A 22907-nucleotide genomic window follows, 5' to 3' on the forward strand; every position below is an offset into this window, starting at 1 on the left:
CAGGCAGCTCTGATTTCAGTTGCTGTTTATTTCACTCTTCCCACATTTACATTTTTTTTACACACCCGGAGCGGAACCGGAGCAGATTCTCAGCCAGTTTCCATCCCAAGTCCTGAAGAAAGGATAAAGTTTCTCCGTGAATTTATTCCCAGTGAAGGTGTGGAGATGGGACTTGGTGTCCTCGTCGTGAAATGAAACTGTCCCGGACGCGTAACTGAGATAAACTCCCACCCTCCCGGGGATGGGACGGGCGGGGAGAGGCGATAGAGGGGAGGTGAATGCAACAAACCCGCCATCCCTCCACCCGATGCTCCAGACTCCAGTCTCCGGGGTCAGGTCGACCCGTCTCTTCCTCTCCACAGACTCTGCGGCGACTCCCAGACTCCAGTACCGACTCCCCGCCACCTCCACCTCCCAGTAATGTCTCCCCGATGTGAATCCCTCCGATCCCAGCACACACGCCCGGCCTGTAAACCTCTTCCCGGTGTCAGGGAGACTCCTCACGGTCCCGGTCCGTCTCACACTCTTCCGATCCTCAGACACCTCGAGCCGCGGATGCGCTGTTTCCACATCCAGGGTGACGGAGACTGGGGGGAGAAGCAGAGAATCAGAGAGTCCCCGGGGGTCGGGGGGAGACTCGGGCAGCGCGGCCCCGGGACCGGGGGAGAAGCCGCTCGGCCTCAGGCACAGGCGGGCGGACAACTGGAACCTTGCCCGGGGTTTCACCCAAACCACATCGGGTGGACAACGGACATCTTTCCCACAGTTTTTATCCAGGGAAGGAGAGGGGAATATCGTGAGGTGGGGGAGGGTGGACGGGGAGGACGAGTGCGGAGAGTGAGGAGGATTGCGAGATTGCGGTGGGGATGGAGGAATGAAGCGGGCTATTCAAATATGGAGGCAGATCGGAGCAAGAGGATATTGAGGTGAGTGGTAGTTTGAGGTTGTTAAAGAGGAGGTAGAGGTGTGGGGTGGAGTCGCCATGATCATAGTGAATGGGAGGGGGAGACATGAGGGGCCAGAGGACCTGCCCCTGTTTCTTTGAGTGGAGGGTGAGAGAGAGGGAGGGGTGGCTTGGACCATGGGAGGAAGCAGAGGTTGAATGATCGGGTTTTGGACAGAATATGTGGGGACTTGTGGTTGTAGGGTCGCTGAAAGAGAGGGGATTCACGGGTGGATTTGATGGATGTGTACAACCAAGAACACACTGATCTCATTGTGAACCAATATATGAACTTCACTGAGGGACTTGACAATGTTCCACATGTAAGGCTGGTCCAGAAAGTGAAGGCAGGTGGGATCCAAGGCGAGCTGGTGAAATGGATCCACAATTGGCTTGGTGGTTGGAGGTAGAAGGTAGCGGTAGAAGGATGATTTTTCTGCTTGGAGGTCTGTGACTGGTGGAGTGCAGCAGAGATCAGTGCTGCAGCAGGGATATCAGATCAAGAGAGTACAGGTTTATCTTGAGAGCAAGGAATTTTAAAGTGGATCTGAGTTGGAAGTTTTTTTTACACTGAAAGTGGGTGATATCTGCAACATGCTACAGAGGAGGCGGTGGTGAGGTAATCATTATATTTGAGGCACTTATCTAGGTGAGGTGAGAAGAATACCAATGTAATCTGGGCAAATCGATTAGTAAAGATGGGAAATAGGTGGACATGGACATGATGGGCCAAATGGCCTGATGATGTAATGTACAACCATGGCTCTCAGCTCCAAGAGCACTGAATGACTGAGTCTCCACAGCCACCTGTGCAGGGAATTCCAAAGGTTCCCCAGTCTCTGCGTGCAGTAATGTCTCCTTATCTCTGTCCTACATGTTGCAGCCCACATTCTGAGAGGGTGCCCATTCTCCAGACCCCACAGTCAGGGGAAACATCCTCCCTGCATCCAGCCCACTGAGCCCTGTAAGAACTTTGTGTTTCACTGAGATCTCCTCCTATACACCCAAATTCTAGAGTACACAGGCCTAGTCTACTCAATCTCACCCCGCACAGCAAACTCATTGTCCCAGGAACAAGTATTGTTAATCTTTGCTTCAATTCCTCTGTGTCAAGTCTGTCAATTTATCGGTACACAGGAGCATAGGAACACAAGAAAACAGGAGCAGGATTAGAATCCGCTCCTCAGGCTTGCCCCTCCATTCAATGTGATCATGGCTGATCTAAGCTGGCACCAATTCCTCTTCTGTGTGAGTTCCCCATAATCTTAAATATTGGATCTATCAAATATTTATTTGTAGCCAAGTTGCAGATATCCAATAACTCAGCTTTTCACCACCACCTTGAGCACATCATTCCAGATATTCACTGCCCTCTGAGAGATGCAACTTCTACACACTGCATGAGAGGCCGCTCTGGAAGGTTGGATCTCATGGAATCCGGGGTGAACTAGCCGATGCAATACAACATTTGCCTGAAGGTCGCAGACAGAGGATGTTGGTAGAGGGTTGTTTTTCACAGAGTCCACTGTTGTTCCTTATTTATATACACAATTGGATGTGTATGTAGGTTGTACGGTTAGTCAGTTTGCAGATGGAACTAAAATTGGTAACATTGTGGAGAGTTAAGAAGGTTATCTGAGAGTAAATGGGATCCCTGTGAACTGGGCCAATGGGCTCAGGAACGGCAGGTGGGATTTATTCATGTGAAGGTGAGGTGATGCACTTTGCTGAGACAAACCAGGGCAGGACATACACAGTAAACGGGGAACTTTATAGAACTGAGAGATCTCGGGCTGCAGGTACACAGTGCCATGGAAGATGCAACAGTGACAGGCAGGGTGGTGAAGAATGTGTTTGTCACTCATGCTTTCATAGGTCAGGATATTAAATACAGCATTTGACACAATAAGGTTGTTAGCAAATTAGAGAGGGTGCAAAAGGATTTACAATAATTTCATCAGATCTGAAGGGCTGGGTTAGAAGGAGACGTTGAACAGGCAGAAACATTTTTCTTTGGAGCCCATCAGAATGCTTTTAAAAATGTTTATAAGATGTATATAATGTGCACAAATCAGGTGAATAGGAGCAGTATTTTATCCAAGGCAGGAGAGTCTAAACCTCTGACTTTATGATGCTTCCCAGCTGTTGAGTTTAGTGGTAGATCAAATCTCCAATTTCCCTTCAGTCCACAATAGAATTAATCTTTGCATCTATGTATTGCTTAAAGATGTATAGGAATGAACTGCAGATGCTGGTTTAAACTCAAGATAGACTCAAAGATCTGGAGGAACTCAACAGGACAGGGAGCATCTCTGGAGAGAAGGAATTGGTAACGTTTCGATTCGAGACCCTTCTTCAGACTGGTTATGGATAAGGGAAACAAGAGATCTAGGCGATGATGTAAAGAGATAAAGAACAATGAATGGAAGATATGTAAAAAATAACGATGATATCGGAAACAGGCCATTGTTAGCTGTTTGTTAGGTGAAAATTAGAAACTAGTGCGACTTGGGTGGGGGAGGGATAGAGAGAGGGAGGGAATGCCCGGGCTACCTGAAGTTAGAGAAATCAACATTTCATACCACTGGGCTGTAAGCTGCCCAAGCCAAATATGAAATGCAGTTCCTCCAATTTGCGTTTAACCTCACTCTGACAATGGAGGAGAGCTAGGACAGAAAGGTCTGTGTGGGAATAGGAAGGAGAATTAAAGTGTTCAGCAACCAAGAGATCAGGTAGGTTCAGGCAGACTGAGCAAAGGTGTTCAGCGAAACGATCGCCCAGTCTGCGTTTGGTTTCACCGATGTATAAGAGTCCACATCTTGAATAATGGATACAGAAGATGAGGTTGGAGGAGGTACAAGTGAACCTCTGCCTAACCTGAAAGGACTGTTGGGGTTCCTGGACAGTCAAGGGAGGAGTTATAGGGTTGCATCTTCTGCGGTTGCATGGGAACGTACCTGGGGAGAGGGTGGTTTAGGTGGGAAGGGATGAGTTAACCAAGGAGTTGTGAAGGGAACGGTCTCTGTGGAAGGTAGAAAGAGATGGCGATGGGAAGATGTGGCTAGTGGTGGGATCCCATTGGAGGTGGTGGAAATTTTGGATGAATATGTGTTCTATGCAGCGGCTGATCGGGTGAAAGGTAAGGACAAGGGGGACTCTGTCTATGTTGTGACTAGGGGGAGGGGGAGCAAGGGCAGAGCTGCAGGGTACCGAGGAGACAAGAGTGTGGGCCTCGTCTATGATAGGAGAGGAGAACTCCCATTTGTAATAGACGTCTATCGATAGTCTATTTCCTGTGTTGGAGACTGTGAGGTCAAGAAAGGGGAGGGAACTGTCGATGATGGTCCAAGTAAATTTGATTGCAGGATGGAAATTGGTGGTGAAGTTGATGAAGTCCATGAGTTCTGCATGGGTGCAGGAGGTAGCACCGATGTAGTCATCAGTGTAATAGAGACAGAGTTCGGGGATAGGGCCTTGGAGGATTCGAAGGAGAAGTTATTAAGAGTGAGAACCAGCTCCGCTGGGCGGAGTAGCGTTAGTAGAAGGAAATTGGATGGTTCTGCGGTCGAGGAAGAAAAGGAGAGGGCTTTAAGTCCTCCATGGTGGGAGATGGAGGTGTAGAGTGACTGAACAACCATTGTAAAGATGATGGGGTGGGGGATCTGAATGTGGAAGTCATTAAAGTGACGAATGGCATGGGATGTATCTCGGACATAGGTCGGTACAGATTGGACCGGGGGGAATAGGATGGAGTCGAGGTACGTGGAAATCATTTCAGTGGAACAGGAGGAGGCAGAAACAATGGGTCTGCCAGGGCAGTTGTGCTTATGGATTTTGGGGAGAAGGTAAAACTGTGTGGGGCTGGGGAATGATAAGGTGTCAGGTGTACGGCTTAGATGCCAGAAACAAGAATAATGGAAAAGGTACAAGCTTTACCTCGCTTGAAGTCATCAGGTATTTCTTTGAGTGTCGTGTTGAACGAAACAGGGCAATGAAACTTTTCAATCGGTAAGACTTTATCCACCACTGACAGTGGTTTGGCTTCATCACGAACACTAAAAATATTGAACAGCTGGTTATAAACTAAGCAGTTGAAATGTTTTGTTGTTCCACAAAACACTTACAATGTTTCCATCAAGACAATGTCCTACCTTAGCTTGCGACCAGCTTTCTCCTGAAAGAAATAAAACACAAATCTCAATTGATTGAGATGGACCGTCCTCATCCCGACAGCGGGAATTTCACCAAATTTCTACAACCCGCTGATCATTCCCATTTCCCAACTCTTATCACCACTGACATGCAGAGAGAAAGCGGATATTGTCGCAGAGATGTAGAACGATGGGGGAAACACAAGGAATGTTCATGAGAATGACGTCATAACTGAGGGAATGGAACAATGAAAAGACTGGGCAGGTCATGGGATTTCATCTGGAGAAGATGTCAGGAATGATGAGAGGGAATTTAATATTATTGGTGGATTTAAATAGGTGGGGATGAAATAATATCTCAAATCGAAAAGGAGACCAATAATCAAAGCTGAAATGTAACTGGTCTTCAATTATTACCGAAAGGGATGCAGTCATGAGAACATGGACCTCACTTGCACTGGAGGGACTGAAGCCAACAGCAGAGATACATTTAAATGCAAGTGGGATAAACACATTAGGGCTCCAGGAATTTGGGGTATTGTTACCGGGTGTGGAGAGTAGATGGGAGGGATGATGAGTGGAGCAGAAATCTTGACTGGATAAGATGGGCCAAATGGCCTGTCTATGATGTAATTCTATGGTGAAACAAGGTGAACAAAACTAACAGAGCAAATTCCCCCAAGGTGACCACCCACTGCTGATGGGAACCGGATATAGATGATCAATCTGATGTGTGCGCCACATTCTAGATTTCAATGTTAATCCACACAATGTGGGCATGGCTGATCTAGCCCAGGACTGAACTCCTCCTCTTTGCCCCATTCCCATCGGTTACAATTCCCCGATTGTTTTTAATGTATTCTCCTCTGGTTTAAAATGTGTCCAACATGTAAAATCTCTCAGAGTGTCTTGGCTGGAGACTCCCAGATATTCACTGCCCTCTGTCCATTCGTGGTCCTTGGGATCAGATATAGGATCACCTGTCATTGTTCTAAACTCCACAGAATACAAACACCTCTCTGCATTCCGGCCAGACAGTCCTGAGATCCCATAGATTCAGCGGGAGGCCAATTAGTTTCTGAACAACAACAGCTGGAACAGAGGGAACATTTACTCAGTTCCGAATTACTGGTAAATGCAGCATTTATTTCTGAAATGTCACCAACCATTTTGTGACTACGCACTTTCACTTCACCAAACTGTAGTGCAGGGTACGACTTGATGTCATCAGATGTTTCTTTGAATGCCGTGTTGAACGAAGCAGGGCAATGAAACTTTTCAATCGGTAAGGCTTCATCTACCACCGACAGTGGTTTGGCTTCATCACGAACCCTGCAAATATTTAACAGCTGGTTATAAACTGAGCATTAGAAATGTTTTGAGTTGTTCCTCAAAAACTTACAATGTTTCCATCAAGACAATGTCCTACCTTCGCTTGCGACCAGCTTCCCCCTGAAAGAAATAAAACACAAATCTCAATTGATTGAGATGGACCGTCCTCATCCCGACAGCGGGAATTTCACCAAATTTCTACAACCCTCTGATAATTCCCATTTCCCAACTCTTATCACCACTGTCATGCAGAGAGAAAGCGGATATTGTCGCAGAGATGTAGAACGATGGGGGAAAGCACAAGGAATGTTCATGAGAATGACGCTTTAACTGAGAGGATGGAACTTAATGAAAAGACTGGGCAGGTCATGGGATTTCATCTGGAGAAGATGTCAGGAATGATGAGAGGGAATTTAATATTATCGGCAGATTTAAATGGGTGGGGATGAAATAATATCTCAAATCGAAGGGGAGACTAATAATCAAAGCTGAAATGTAACGTGGTCTTCAATTATTACCGAAAGGAATGCAGTCATGAGAACATGGACCTCACTGTCCTGTAGGGACTGAAACCAACAGCTGAGATAAATTTAAGTGCAAGCAGGATAAACACATTAGGGCTCCTGGGATTTGGGGTATTGTTACTGGGTGTGGAGAGTAGATGAGAGGGATGATGAGTGGAGCAGAAAACATGACTGGATAGGATGGGCCAAATGGCCTGTCTATTATATAGAATGGGATGTCATTCTATGGTGAAACAAGGTGGACAAAACAAACAGCAAATTCCCTCAAGGTGACCACCCACTGCTGATGGGAACCGGATATAGATGATCAATCTGATGTGTGCGCCACATTCTAGATTGCAATGTTAATCCCCACAATGTGGCCATGGCTGATCTAGCCCAGGACTGAACTCCTCCTCTTTGCCTCATTTCCATCAATTACAATTCATTGGGTTTTGTTAAAATGTATTCTCCTCTGGTTTAAAATATGTCTAACATGTAAAACCTCTCAGAGTCTCTTGGCTGGAGACTCCCAGATATTCACTGCCCTCTGCCCATTCGTGGTCCTTGGGATCAGATATAGGATCACCTGTCATTGTTCTAAACTCCACATAATACAATCCGGCCAGGCAGTCCTGAGATCCCATAGATTCAGCGGGAGGCCAATTAGTTTCTGAACAACAACAGCTGGAACAGAGGGAACATTTACTCAGTTCTGAATTACTGGTAAATGCAGCATTTATTTCTGAAATGTCACCCACCATTTTGTGACTGCACTTTCACTTCACCAAACTGTAGTGTAACTCCTCACCTTCAGAAACACCACACTGTCTTTTTGATCCATCTGTTGCTGCAACTTTAAGAGTTCCTCCTGAATGGATTCTAAATTCTCTTGAATGTTTCCAAGATTTGCCTCCATTGTATTTAGGATCTTCCTCTCTTCCTCCCGGATATCTGCCAGTGTGCGCTGCTCTTTCTCAGTGAGAATCTGGTGCAGTTCAGCATACTGGGATGTGATCTTGGACTGAAGGTTGTGTGACTGTTCCTATGAAATAAAAGGTGAAGATTAATATATAATGTCACTGGTTGTGTTTCCTCACGACTTTAACGGTGACATTTGGCCTGTGCATGTTTTATTTGCTTTGGCATTTCAATAGTTTGTCTAATGTAGACAAAAATGCTGGAGGAACTCAGCGGGTGATGCTTGAGACCCTTCTTCAGACTTCACGAAATGTCGTGAGGGTAATGTTATAACCCATCAATCCTCTACCCCCAATACAATTCCCTGCTGCCTGTTCCTTTTCACGTGCCCATTAATTCCCATTTATCCATCCACCACCCACTTTCCCAGGGATTATAACAGTCACCGATTTACCATTGAACCAGCGTGTATTGGGGACGTGGAAGGAATCCGACGCGGTCACAGGGAGAAGGCATGAACCACACGGGCAGCACCCGAGGTCAGGATCGAACCCGCTCACCAGATCTAGGTGACAGCAGCACTACTTGTGTCACTGCGCTGCCCTATTATTACACGCATCACAGGGATCAAATCTACACAAGATCAGGAAATCGAAACTTAAAAGCCTCACCAGAACTCCAGAAATCTTCTGTTTCTGTTGCTGCTCCATTCGCTGGATCCCTGATTTCTTTTTTGTAAGAGACTGGATGGAAGATTTCGTCTGATCCTGGGATTGTGATTGAAAATCAGAGAATAAAAGTGTTAGATTATAAAGATGGAATTAAACAATGATGCGATCAAAATCGGTTTGCTTTTACCTTGTAGGTTTCAACAGCTTCTTTAACCGGCATGAAGCGGTGATCTCTGTGATCCCGCGCATCTCGACAAATCACACAGATCAGCTTCTTGTCAGTTTCACAAAACAGCTTCAGTTCTTCCTGATGTTCCTCGCACTGAAGTTTACTTTCCTTCTCTGTCCGATTCAGGCTCAGTGTTCGAGCTTTCTCAGACAGTCTCGCCAAGGCCCGACTCACCCTGAGGGTGCGGTCTGTAAACTCCTCTCTACATTCCGGGCAGGAGTTTCTCCCCTCCCTGTCCCAACTCTGTGTGATACAGGAGCGGCAGAAGTTGTGTCCACACTCCAGTGATACCGGATCGGTGAAGAAATCCAGGCAGATGGGACAAAGTATCTCCTCGGTTAAACTCTCGACCCGGTCTTTCGCAGCCATTTTAACCTCCACTTCCTGGTTCAAAACGCATTCCCATTCGCTGAAACTGCTGACGCCCTGCAGTAATTAATTGGAGCGCCGGAGGCTGAAGTTCATGGGATCAAGAGGTGAATGGATAGGGTGAATGCACAGTCTTTTACCCGGAGTAGTGGAGTCGAGAACTAGAGGACACAGGTTTGTGGTGAGAGGTGCAAGATTTAATCGGAACCTGGGGAACAATATTTCCACACAGAAGGTCGTGGGGAAATGGAACAAGCTGCCAGAGGAGGTAAGTCAGGCTGGACAACAACGTGTGGACGGGCTTTAGGACCCGGGGGAGCCCGGAGCTGTGGAACAATCAATGAAAGGGGCGGGGCAAGGCTGAGGGGAGGCGGAGCTCAGCCCCGTCAATCACAGCCCTGACAAGAAAGCCGATGTCATTTGTAATCAGCTTCGGGTAAATTTCATTCCCTTAAACTAAAGTTGTTCCAGTTAAATGGGTGATTGGAACATGAGTCTGACCATAAAATGCCAACAAAAATACAGAAAGCGTTGTCGGCATTCAGCAGGTCGGGCAGTGTACAGTATCTGGAGAGGGAAGGGTTAATATTTCTGAGGTAATATGGAGCAGCAGATTGAACCGCTGCCTCACGGGGCCAGAGACCCGGGTTCGATCCTGACCATGTTCACTGTTCGCAGCGTGCACATTCTCCCTGTGACCGCGTGGGTTTCCTCCGGGTGCTCCGGTTTTCTCCCACATTCAAAAGACATGCGGGTTTGTAGGGTAATTGGCCCTCTGTAAATTGCCCCAAGTATGTTGGGAGTGAACGGGAAGGTGGGATAACAGAGACCAAGTGGTTGGTGACTAATTGGTGATCGATGGTCGATGTGGACTCGGTGGGCCGAAGGGCCTACTTCCATGCTGTATCTCTAAAGTAAAGTAAGCTCCACTGGTCAGAAAATCAACCTTGCACTGCCGCTCAACAGAGAAAACAAGACGTCATTAATACTGCACAGGAACAGGCCCTTCAACACACAATGTCTAGCTTATGGAAGGATCATTCAGAAGTCTGATAACAGAGGGAATGAGGCTGTTCCTGAGACTGGTAAGATTCTGTACCTTCTGCCCGACAAGAACAGTGAGAAGAAGGAATGGCCGGGGTAGAACAAGTATTTGATTATGTTGGTTGCTTTTCCATGATGAGGGATGATCTTAGAAGAGATGTAAAAAAATCATGAGAGGAACAGATCGGGTAGTCGCACAGAGCCCCTTGCCCAGAGGAGGGGCATCAAGTACCAGAGGACATAGGGTTAAGGTGAAGGTGGAAAGGTTTAATAGAAACCTGAGGGGTAACTTTGTTCACACAATGGGTGGTAGGTGTATGGAATGAGCTGCTGGAGGAGGTATATGAGGCGGGCACTATCGTAACGTTTCAGAAGCATTTAGACAGGTACATTGATAGGACAGGTTAGAGGTATGGGGGCCAAACGCAGGCAGTACAGGTCGGTTCAAGAATCTAATGGTTGTGGGTAAGGAGCTGAGAATGGGAGCTCTAATGAACCTGTCGGTTTTGTTGAGGGCCACATAGAACCAGAACAGTTCCTTCAGCCCACATCAGACTGCAATGCCTCCTCCGTATGTGCCTCGACCACCACTCCAGCGGCGCGTTCCAGACACCCACCACCCTGTGTGATAAAACATGCCCCGCACATCTCCTTGAAAGATTCCCGTACTGTGCTAAAATCTATGGCGTCCCTTCATTGACTTTTCCACGCTGGGAAAATAGCCCTGAATCATTCCAAGCCGAGAACAACCGGGCGGGGGCAGCCGAGAACAAAGGGGGAGCCGGCGCGGGTGGCGCCTGCTGCCTGGTGCGGCGGGGCCTGGTTCGCCGCTGCGGGGAAATATAGACTGTTCCATGAACTTCTCGCAACCTAGTCGGCGCCCACTTTACCGCCCAGGTCAGATCCGTATTTTACCGGATTGCTGGCAAAAACAAGGCATTTCACTGATCCGAGGTACATTGAACAATAGAGTATGATTGTTTGAGAAAGAACTGCAGATGCTGGAAAAATCGAAGGTAGACAAAAATGCTGGAGAAACTCAGCGGGTGAGGCAGCATCTCTGGAGAGAAGGAATGGTTGACGTTTAGGGTCGAGACCCCTTCTTCATTACAGTGCCTGGTATTGAAGTGATGTTATTGTGTCTGGTATTGAAGTGATGTTATCACCATTCTTCAGACTGGTATGGGGGTGGGGGAGGGGGGGGGGGGGGGGGAGAAGAAAGGAAGAGGCGGAGACAGTGGTATGTGAGAGAGCTTGGAAGGGGAGAGGCCAGCAAGGACTACCTGAAATTGGAGAAGTCAATGTTCATACCGCTGGGGTGCAAACTACGCAAGTGAAATATGACGTGCTGCTCCTCCAATTTGCGGTGGGACTCACTCTGGCCATGGAGGAGGCGAGGTCTGTATTTTACCGGATTGCATGCAAAAGAAAATAATCCCACAGTCACGAGGTACACGTGACAATAGAGTATAATTGAATCATTGAATTCAAGTTTACACATGAGATTATTAAATAAAAATCTAGCGTATAAGAAGGAACTGCAGATATACACAAAAAGCTGGAGTAACTCAGCGGGACAAGCATCATCTCTGGAGAGATGGAATGGGTGACGTTTCGGGACGAGGCCCCTTCTTCATTGCAGTGTCTGGTATTGAAGTGATGTTATTGTGCAGAGTCTGAGACCAAGCGTAGGCTTGGCGATCGTTTCGCCGACCACCTCGGCTCGGTCCGCTTTAACCAACCTGACCTCCCGGTGGCTCAGCACTTCAACTCCACCTCCTATTCCGTATCCGACCTCTCTGTCCTGGGTCTCCTCCATGGCCAGAGCGAGCACCAGCGGGAATTGGAGGAGCAGCACCTCATATTCCGCTTGGGGAGTCTGCATCCTGGGGGCATGAACATTGAATGCTCCCAATTCTGTTAGCCCTTGCTGTCTCCTCCCCTTCCCATTTCTCCCTCAGCCTTCGGGCTCCTCCTCCTCCCTTTTCCTTTCTTCTCCCCGCACCCCACCCACCATCAGAGTAAAGAAGGGTTTCGGCCCGAAACGTTGGCTATTTCCTTCGCTCATTAGAGATGCTGCTGCATCCGCTGAGTTTCTCCAGCTTTTTTGTGTACAGACAAATTACAACCTTTGCACGCGTTTTAACGTTTTCCCACGAGTACTCTCTGGAACGATAGGTGATGAATGTACAGAAGTCGAAGTCACCGCATGAATAAATAACACTATTAAATGTACAGATACTGACCATGTGTGAATGAATAGCTTGCACGGTTGTTTGTTTTTTTTGGTCTGTCTCTGGGTCTATAACTCAGCGGAACAGGTCAGGCATGGAAATAGCCAATGGAGAGGTTGAGAAGGAGTTTCTTCCCAGAGGCCATTCGGACTGTAAACTCCTATCTTACCAGGGACTAACTTTACTGAACGTTTTTCCTTCCAATATTTAATATGTAAAATAATATGTGTGTGTTTATGATTGTGTTTATAGTTTGTTTGTCTTTTTGCACAAAGTCCGCGAGCATTTGCCACTTTTCATTTCACTGCACATCTCTGGGTCTGTGTATGTGACGAATAAACATGACTTGACTTGAGATCCCTCTCCCTCTCCCTCTCCCTCTCCCTCTCCCTCTCCCTCTCCCTCTCCCTCTCCCTCTCCCTCTCCCTCTCCCTCTCCCTCCCCCTCTCCCTCTCCCTCTCCCTCTCCCTCTCCCTCTCTCTCCCTCTCCCTCTCTCTCTCTCTCTCTCCCTCTCTCTCTCTCTCTCTCCCTCTCCCTCTCCTCTCTCTCTCTCTCTCTCTCTCTCTCTCTCTCTCTCTCTCTCTCTCTCTCTCTCTCTCTCTCTCTCTCTCTCTCTCTCTCTCTCTCTCTCTCTCTCTCTCTCTCCCTCTCCCCTTCTCTCTCTCACACTTTCTCCCTCATTTTACATCCTCAGGCCCTCGTATTTACTGCGAATGTCCTACAGATTTCACAAATGTAAAACCTTATACTTACGGGAATTAAATGACATTTGCCATTGTCAGCGCCCCTACCCAGCTGAGCAGAATCAAATAGACAGCAGGTGCAGTAGGAGGCCATTCGGCCCTTCGAGCCAGCACCATCCGCCATTCATTGTGATCATGGCTGATCGTCCCCAATCATTAACCCGTGCCTGCCTTCTCCCCATATCCCTTGACTCCACTCGCCCCTAGAGCTCTATCTAACTGTCTCTTAAATCCATCCAGTGACTTGGCCTCCACTGCCCTCTGTGGCAGGGAATTCCACAAATTCACAACTCTCTGGGTGAAAAGGTTTCTGCTCATCTCAGTCCCAAATGGCCACAGATTCACACAACTCTCTGGGTGGAAACGTTTCTCCTCATCTCAGTCCCAAATGGCCTCTACTATAATCTAAGACTAAGGCACCAGCAGCATTTCTCTCTCCGTCTCACCCTCTCTCTCTATCCCTCCCAGTCTCAAACTCTCGTTCTCTCTCTCTCTCTCTCCCTCTCTCTCTCTCTCTCTCTTTCTTTCTCTCTCCCTCTCTCTGAACTAAATGACAGTAAAACAAAATGAACTGAATGTAGTAACTAGATTAAACTCAGTAAAACATGGTGAATGTAAACTAAACACAGAAAATATTAACTCCCCTCCCCTCCTCCCTTCCTCTCTATCCCTCTCTCTCTCAAAATCCCTCAGAAGTTAAATGCAACGAATGCATTAAATTGGAGTGAGTTTGCTAGTTCCCGCAATGTTAAATGGAGCGAATGCCCCCTCTCCCTCCTCTCTCTCCCCCTATTCTTCCTCTCCCCCTCCCTCGCTCTCCCCCTCCTCTCAGCCCCCCTCTCCATCTCCTCTCCCCATCTCATTCTCTCTCTCTCTCTCTCTCTCTCTCTCTCTCTCTCTCTCTCTCTCTCTCTCTCTCTCTCTCTCTCAATTTTCAATTTCAATTTCAATTTAAGAACTTTATTGGCATGATAAAATACATGGCAAAGTATAAATATTGCCAAAGTATAAAACAAGACATCCATATATTAAATGCATCAATGTAAATACAAGTCTACAGTGCATGGATAGATATGTCCCTGTACATACACTATCCTTCAATGGGGTGGGATTCCATCAACGTCACGCGTCAGGTAGCCGGTGGGATTCCCTCGACGTCACGCGTCAAGTAGCCGGTGGGATTCCCTCTACGTCACGCGTCAGGTAGACCACAGGATTCCCATCACGTCACGTCTCGTGGTCAGACGGACCGCGACCCCCTGATTACGTCACGCCGTCAGGGAGATCGCGAGCCCCTTTGTAAGTTTCGCCGTCAGCTCGCTGAGCCGGCGTCACGTAGTGACGAGGGCCCTACGTCACGCCGTCAGGTGGAGCGCGAACTCCGCCCTACGTCACGCCGTCAGGTGGAGTGCGAGCCCCGCCCTACGTCATGCCGTCAGGTGGAGCGCGAGCCCCGCCCTACGTCACGCCGTCAGGTGGAGCGCGAACTCCGCCCTACGTGACGCCGTCATGGAGACAAAGGTCTGCTGTGTGACGCTGTGTGAGTGGGTGGAAGGAGGATGGGCAGCGAGTGGTGCAGCCGGGCCGGGCCGGGTGGGAGGGAGGGAGGGAGGGATAGTGGGGCAGGAGGGGAGGGGGGTCTGGGGCAGGGCAGCAGGGAGGGGGCAGGGGAGAGAGCAAGGAAGGGGGCAGGGGGATGGGCACAGGGTCCGGGGGAGGGGCAGAGGGGATGATGAGGGTTGAGGACACGTGAGGCAGACGCAGAGGAGGAAGGGGATTTGAACTGGGGAGGGGGAAATAGGCAGGAGGGAGACATGGAGGGGGTTGGAGCTGGGAGACGGAGCCAGGCCAGGGGGTGCAAACAGCCCAAGAGGTCATCTATGTCTGGTTTACTCTGCAGCGTCCTGTCTCAGTGTACTAGACCTCGAGGAGACCACACCTGCTGGGATATGTCCAGTTGTGGTCACCCTGCTACAGGAAGGGTGTCAGTAAACTGGAAAAGATGCAACATTCATTACCAGGATTGGAGGGTTTGAGTGAGAAGCAGAGGCTGGATAGGATGGGATTGATTTCCATGGAGCAAAGGAGCTAAGGGGATGACCTTATGTAGGTTTATAAAATCACAAGAGGGGAATGTGAGAGGGGGAAAATTAAAGCGGACTTGCGGTGCTGCATGACTCCATTTTATTCCAACATCCATTAAAGTTCTAACAGTCAAATTTTATTTCCACGTCGCACCCCTGACTGATGTCACATTTGTTACAGTTGGCAGATGGACTGAAAACACTGGGCTCTACATGTCAGAGACAGAGACAAGGTCTGTGTAAGGCCACAGGGAATCTTTGAGCAACAAATGCATGGAAGGCTGAGGTGAGAACGGGACCTGGGGCTGGAAGGGGGTGTTTATTTTGTTTTGCCTTACTCATTGAAATCTCACCTCCTCTCTTATCTCCTCCAGACCTGGCTGCTGAGACCCTCTGCTCTAGAATCACATCCCAAAGCACTCTGCCCCTTTAAACCATAACACAAAAGGGACAAGAGTAAGAGTAGGCCACCTGTCTCCTCACACTGTAATTTAATATGACCATGGCCAATTTACTCCACAGCACAACCCTTCTTCTGTGCCAACTGCATGCAGCTTTCCATACCCTATCTTTGAAAAACTGATCTATGGCCTCTATCACCAACAACCTAACCTCCAGGGTGGAGAATTCCAGTGTCACCATGCTCTCCCTGAATGTTACTGAACAATTATGGTGTTATTACCATAGTCTACAAATTCACTAACAATGTTAACGACACTGTCATCCATATTGGTAATGTAGCTAACAAACAACAGTGGACACAGCACCGGCATCTGGATCACTCCACTGGTCACAGGCCTCCAATGAGAAAAACTGTGCTACAAAACTACCCATTGACTCTTTCCTCCAAGCCAATCTTGAATCCAATTGTGTAGCTTGTCTTGGATTCCATGTGATCTAACCTTCCACACTAGCCTACCATATGGCAACTTGTCAATGGTCTTCTGAAGTCCATATAAACTGCCCTGCTCACTGGCTATCTCTAATCAGACCTACAGTCATACTGCATGGAAACAGGCTCTTCTGCCCAACTAGCCTGTACAGACCAGATTTCCTATCTACGATAGTTCCACCTGCCTGTATGTGGCCCATATCCCTGGAAGCCTTTTCTATCCAAGTACCTGTCCAATGTCTGTTCAATGTTCAAAGGTTCAAAGGTCTGTTTATTGTCACATGTACCAATTAAGGTCCAGTCAAACTCATATTACCATACAGCCATACTAAAAAAAAGCAACAAGACAGACAGCTACATAAAAATTAACATGGACATCCACCACAGCGGATTTCCCACTCTCCTCACTATAATGGAAGGCAATAAAGTTTAATCTTCTTCCTCTTTATTATCCCGTGGTCGGGGCCGTCGGGGCGATCGAAGCTTAAACTACCTCCTCGAGCAGCTTGTTCTATTTACCTACCCTCTGTGTGAAAATGCTGCCCTCAGATTTCTATTCAATCTTTTCCCTTTCACATTAAACTTAATTCCTCTTGTTCCTGATTTCCCTTCTCAGGGTAAAAGTTCACGTTACACGAGTAGAATTAGACCATTTGGCCCATTGAGACCACTCCGCCATTCAATCATGGCTGATCTCTGCCTCCTAATTCCATTTTCCTGCCTTCACCCTATAACCCTTGACACCTGTTCTAATCAAGGATTTGTCTATCTCTGCCTTAAAAATATCCAATGACAGCCTCCACAGCCCTCTGTGGCAATGAGTTCCACAGATTAACTACCCTCTGACTAAAGAAGTTCCTCCTCACCTCGTATCTAAACAAGTGCCCTTTAATTCTGTGACTATAACCGCTGGTCCTAACCTTTCCAACTGGTGGAAACATCCTTTCCACATCCATGATTCGTGTATCTCAGCCGGGGATCCTGCAATTCTTCCCAAGCTACCAACAGTATCCTCGGATATACCTGATCATGTTCATGAGATTTATGTACTTTCAATTACCTTGGGACATCCAGCACCTCTTCGCCCATATTACAGACTTGTCCTAATCGAGGATCTTGCCCATCTCCTGCATCACACAGAGATAAACATTTTGGTTTCTGGAGGACCCTATTCACTCTCTATTTACCCTATTTATCTTAATGTACATAAAAGTTATCTGGATTTTCCTTAATATTATTTCCCTATTTTTTGCCATCCTGTTTTTCCCGAATCATCTCAGAAGCCTGCAAGTTCTATGCCTCATTTTTCCAGACCAGAGGCTCAATTTCTCTGATCTTGCAGGCTTCCTTACTCCCACCTGCCTTGCCCTTTGCTCGAATTGGAACATGCATGCTCTGAGCTCATGCCATCACATTCTTAAAAGCATCCCATTTTCCGGATGTTCCTTTGCCTGCAAACAATCTACTCCAAGAGAAACAAAGAGTAGGGATTAACGGGTCCCTTTCAGAATGGCAGGCAGTGACTAGTGGGGTACCGCAAGGCTCAGTGCTGGGACCGCAGCAATTTACAATATACATCAATGATTTGTAGGAAGGGATTCAAAGTAACATTAGCAAATTTGCAGATGACACAAAGCTGGGTGGCAGTTTGATCTGTGAGGAGGATGCTATGAGAATGCAGGGTGACTTCGACAGGTTGGGGGAGTGGGCAGATGCATGGCAGATGAAGTTTAATGCAGATAAATGTGAGGTTGTCCACTTTGGTAGCAAAAACAGGAAGGCAGATTACTATCAAAATGGCATCAAGTTGGGAAAAGGGGAATTACAACGTGAATTGGGGGTCCTTATACATCAGTCTATGAAAGTAAGCATGCAGGTACAGCAGGCAGTGAAGAAAACGAATGGCATATTGGCCTTTATAACAAGAGGAATCGAATATAGGAGCAAATAGGTTCTTCTGCAGTTGTACAGAGTCCTAGTGAGACCACACCTGGAGTATTGTATGCAATTTGAGGAAGGACATTCTTGCTAATGTGGGAGTGCAGCGTAGGTTTACAAGGTTAATTCCCGGGATGGCGGGACTGCCATATGCTGAGAGAATGGAGCAGCTGGGCTTGTACATACTGGAGTTTAGGAGGATGAGAGGCGTTCTCATTGAAACATATAGATTGTTAAGGGTTTGGACATGCTAGAGGCAGGAAATATGTTCCCGATATTGGGGGAGTCCAGAACCAGGGGCCACAGTTTAAGAATAAGGAGAAAGCAATTTAGAATGGAGACAAAGAAACACTTTTTCTCACAGAGAGTGGTGAGTCTGTGGAATTCTCTGCCTCAGAGGGCAATGGAGGCAGGTTCTCTGAATGCTTTCAAGAGAGACCTAGATAGGACTTAAAACTAGCGGAGTCAGGGGATATGGGGAGAAGGCTGGAACAGGGTGCTGATTGGGGATGATCAGCCATGATCACATTGAATGACGGTGCTGGCCCGAGGGGCCGAATGGCCTACTCCTGCACCTATTGTCTATTGTCCAATCAACGTGAGAATGTTCCTATCTTATACCATCAAAGTTACACTAGTCCCAATTTAGAATTTTAACTTGTGGGCCCACCCTCCCTTTATCCACAACTATTTTAAAGCTAATAGAACTGTGGTCATTGGGCCTAAAACACTCGTCCACTGACATTTCATGCAACTGCCTGTCCCAATTTCCAAAGAGAATATCAGGCTTTGCTCTCCCGCATTGTGGCCTCTAAATATTGCCTGAGGAAACTTTCCTGAATTCATTTGTCAAATTTCGTCCCATCTCAGTCCTTGACACTCTGGCGGTCCCAGTCTATGTTGGGAAAGTTAAAATCCACGATGATAGTAACCCCATTAGTCAGATGTCTGCAATCTCCTTGCTCATTTGTTCTTGTAATTCCCACTGACTATTTAAAGGCCTATAGTACACTCCCAACAAGCTGATCATCTGTTCTTTATTTCTCAGCTCCACCCCTATAACCTTATTGCAAGAGCCTTCAGAAATGTCATCTGATTACTGCTGTGACATTCTCCTTAATCAATCGAGCAACTCCCCCTCCTGTTTTACCCCCACCTCTATCTTGTACCTCTCACACCTGTACCTACCCTGGATCATTAAGCTGCTAGATCTGTACCTCTCTAAGCCATGTTTATATAATGTTTAAAATGTCCCAGCCGCATGTACCTATCTAAGTCCCACCCATCGCACAAAATGGATTCCATTCAGTCCAACGTTGCTTCCTTCTGTGCTCCTGCCTATCCCGCCAGTGAGCTTTCTTTATCACCTTCCACACCTAGTTCCAGCCTCTCACCTGCCTCTATTCTGCAGTGGACACCCCCGCACCCAGCAAATGTAATTTAAACCCGCCCCGACTATCAGCAGCAAACGTTCCTGCCAGGATATTGGTTCGCCTCCAGTTCAAGTGCAACCCAGCCTTCTTTTATAGATCACCTCTGCCCCAGAAGAGATTCCAATGGTTCAAAAATCTATGTCCCTACCCCCTCCAACAACTCCTCAGCCACACGTTTATCTCTCCAAATGTCTTGTACCTACCCTCATTATCACATGGTACTGGAGGTCCTGCTTTTCAACCTTTTGTCTAACTACGTAAATTGATTTTGCAGGACCTCTTCCTTTTCCCTAATGTCATTTGTGCCAACATGCACAGCACTCACCCTCCCCTTGAGAATGTAATAGAAACATAGAAACATAGAAAATAGGTGCAGGAGGAGGCCATTCGACCCTTCGAGCCAGCACCGCCATTCATTGTGATCATGGCTGATCGTCCCCTATCAATAACCCGTGCCTGCCTTATCCCCATATTCCTTGACTCCACTAGCCCCGAGAGCTCTATCTAACTCTCTCTTAAATCCATCCAGTGATTTGGCCTCCACTTCCCTCTGTGGCAGGGAATTCCATAAATTCACAACTCTCTGGGAGAAAAAGGTTTTTCTCACCTCAGTCTTAAATGACCTACCCTTTATTCTAAGACTGTGGCCCCTGGTTCTGGACTCGCCCAACATAGGGAACATTTTTCTTGCATCTAGCTTGTCCAGTCCATTTATAATTTTATATGTTTCTATAAGAAGCCCCTCATCCTTCTAAACTCCAGTGAATACAAGCCTAGTCTTTTCAATCTTTCCTCATATGACAGTCCCGCCATCCCAGGGATCAATCACGTGAACCTACGCTGCACTGCCTCAATCGCAAGGATGTCCTTCCTTAAATTAGGGGACCAAAACTGTACACAATACTCCAGATGTGGTCTCACCAGAGCCCTATACAACTGCAGAAGAACCTCTTTACTCCTATACAGAAATCCTCTTGTTATGAAGGCCAACATTCCATTAGCTTTCTTCACTGCCTGCTGTACATGCACGCCAACTTTCAGTGACCGGTGTACAAGGACACCCAGGTATCGTTGTCCCTCCCTCTTACCTAACCTAACCCCGTTGAGATAATAATCTGCCCCATTGTTTTTGCCGCCAAAGTGGATAACATCACATTTATCTATATAATACTGCATCTGCCACGCATCTTCCCACTCACTCAACCTGTCCAGGTTACCCTGCAACCTCTGAACATCCTCTTCACAGTTCACACTGCCATCAAGCTTTGTGTCATCTGCAAACTTGCTAGTGTTACTCCTAATTCCCTCTTCCAAATCATTAATATATATGGTAAACAGTTGCGGCCCCAACACTGAGCCTTGCGGCACTCCAGTCGCCACTGCTTGCCATTCTGAAAAAGACCCGTTCACTCCTACTTTTTTTGCTTCCGGTCTGTCAACCAATTTTCTATCCATGTCAACACCCTACCCTCAATACCATGTGCTCTAATTTTAGTCACCAGTCTCCCGTGCGGGACATTATCAAAGGCTTTCTGAAAGTCTAGATACACTACATCCACTGGCACCCCTTCATCCATTTTACTTGTCACTTCCTCAAAAAATTGCAGAAGATTAGTCAAGCATGATTTCCCTTTCATAAATCCATGTTGACTTGGACTAATCCTTTTACTGCTATCCAAATGCCCCATTATTACCTCTTTAATAATTGACTCCAGCATCTTTCCCACCACCAAAGTCAGGCTAACTGGTCTGTAATTCACCGTTTTCACTCTCGCTCCTCACTTGAAAAGTGGGATAACATTAGCTATCCTCCAATCCACAGGGACTGATCCTGAATCTATTGAATTTTGGAAAACAATCACCAATGCATCCACTATTTCTAGAGCCACTTCCCTGAGGACCCTGGGATGCAGACCATCAGGCCCAGGGGATTTATCATCCTGCAGTCCCATTAGCCTACCCCATACTATTTCTCGCCTAATGAAAATTTATTTCAGTTCCTCTACCCCCTTAGATCCTCTGTCTTCCAGTACATCTGGGAGATTGTTTGTGTCTTCCTTAGTGAAGACAGATCCGAAGTACCTATTCAACTCTTCTGCCATTTCCTTGTTTCCCATAATAATTTCACCCGTGTCTGCCTTCAAGGGACCCACATTTGAGTTTCCTACTCTTTTTCCCTTAAAATATCTAAAGAAGCCTTTACTGTCCTTCTTTATATTCCTGGCCAGCTTCCCTTCATACTTCATCTTTTCAGCCCATAATTGCCCGTTTTGTTTCCTTCTGTTGTCCTATGAAAGTTTCCCAATCCTCTGGCTTCCGGCTACTCTTTGCTGTGTTATACATCTTTTATTTTAGTTTTATTCTACCCCAAACTTCTCTTGTCAGCCACGGTTGTCTCCTACTCCCCTTAGAATCTTTCTTCCTTTTTGGAATGAAATGATCCTGGATCCGGATTGCTGTTCCACCGTCATTCCTGCTAGGATCCCTTTCCAGTCTACTTTGGCCAGCTCCCCTCTCATGCCTTCATAGTCCCCTTTGTTCAACTGCATCCCTGCCACTTCCGATATAACGTTCTCATTCTCAAATTGCAAATTAAAACTAATCATATTATGATCACTACCTCCAAGCGGTTCCTTTACCTCGAGTTCTCTTATCATATCTGGTTCATTGGACAACACTAAATCCAGAATTGCCTTTTCTCTGGTCGGCTCCATTCCTCAACTCAATCCACAGTGACTCTACCTCGTCAGTCCCCATGTCTTCCCTCGCAAGGGACTGAATTCCCTCCCTCACCAGCAGAGCTAACCGCCCCTCCTCTGCCCACCTGCCTGTCCTTTCTATAGGATGTATAACCCAGAATATTAAGTTCCCAGGCCCGATCCTCCTGCAGCCACGTCTCAGTAATCCCCACAATGTCATATCTACCAACCTCTAACTGAGCCTGAAGCTCATCTACTTTACTTATACTTCTTCTTGTTTCTTTCAAACAGATAAAAATAATTATGAGATGCGCAGATAGGGTAGACAGTCAGAAACGTTTCCCCAGGGTGGAAATAGACTAGTGGAAACATAGAAACATAGAAACATAGAAAATAGGTGCAGGAGTAGGCCATTCGGCCCTTCAAGCCTGCACCGCCATTCAATATGATCATGGCTGATCATCCAACTCAGTATCCTGTACCTGCCTTCTCTCCATATCCCCTGATCCCTTTAGCCACAAGCGCCATATCTAACTCCCTCTTAAATATAGCCAATGAAATGGCCTCAACTACCTTCTGCGGCAGAGAATTCCAGAGATTCACCACTCTCTGTGTGAAAAAGGTTTTCCTCATCTCGGTCCTAAAAGATTTCCCCCTTATTCTTAAACTGTGACCCCTTGTTCTGGACTTCCCCAACATCGGGAACAATATCTGGACATT

General features: G+C 47.0%; 2 long non-coding RNA genes across 4 annotated transcripts; both read right to left on the reverse strand.

The window, feature by feature from the left end:
* Nucleotides 1-382: 382 nt before the first annotated feature.
* Nucleotides 383-6546, reverse strand: LOC116969520. 3 transcript variants are annotated; one of them, XR_004410813.1, is made up of 3 exons: nt 6524-6546; nt 4880-4998; nt 383-587 (listed from the first exon to the last, which is right to left on the reverse strand). It is a non-coding gene; the product is annotated as an uncharacterized LOC116969520 (long non-coding RNA). The 3 variants fall into 3 exon arrangements; XR_004410814.1 differs by lacking the exon at nt 6524-6546 and adding an exon at nt 6261-6311; XR_004410812.1 differs by lacking the exon at nt 6524-6546 and adding an exon at nt 5095-5119.
* Nucleotides 6547-10061: 3515 nt separating this feature from the next.
* Nucleotides 10062-16095, reverse strand: LOC116969521. The gene is made up of 3 exons (XR_004410815.1): nt 16064-16095; nt 15826-15832; nt 10062-10071 (listed from the first exon to the last, which is right to left on the reverse strand). It is a non-coding gene; the product is annotated as an uncharacterized LOC116969521 (long non-coding RNA).
* Between the last annotated feature and the right edge of the window lie 6812 nt (nt 16096-22907).

This window comes from Amblyraja radiata, unplaced genomic scaffold (genome assembly GCF_010909765.2).
Source record: "Amblyraja radiata isolate CabotCenter1 unplaced genomic scaffold, sAmbRad1.1.pri S68, whole genome shotgun sequence".
Lineage (NCBI taxonomy): Eukaryota > Metazoa > Chordata > Chondrichthyes > Rajiformes > Rajidae > Amblyraja > Amblyraja radiata.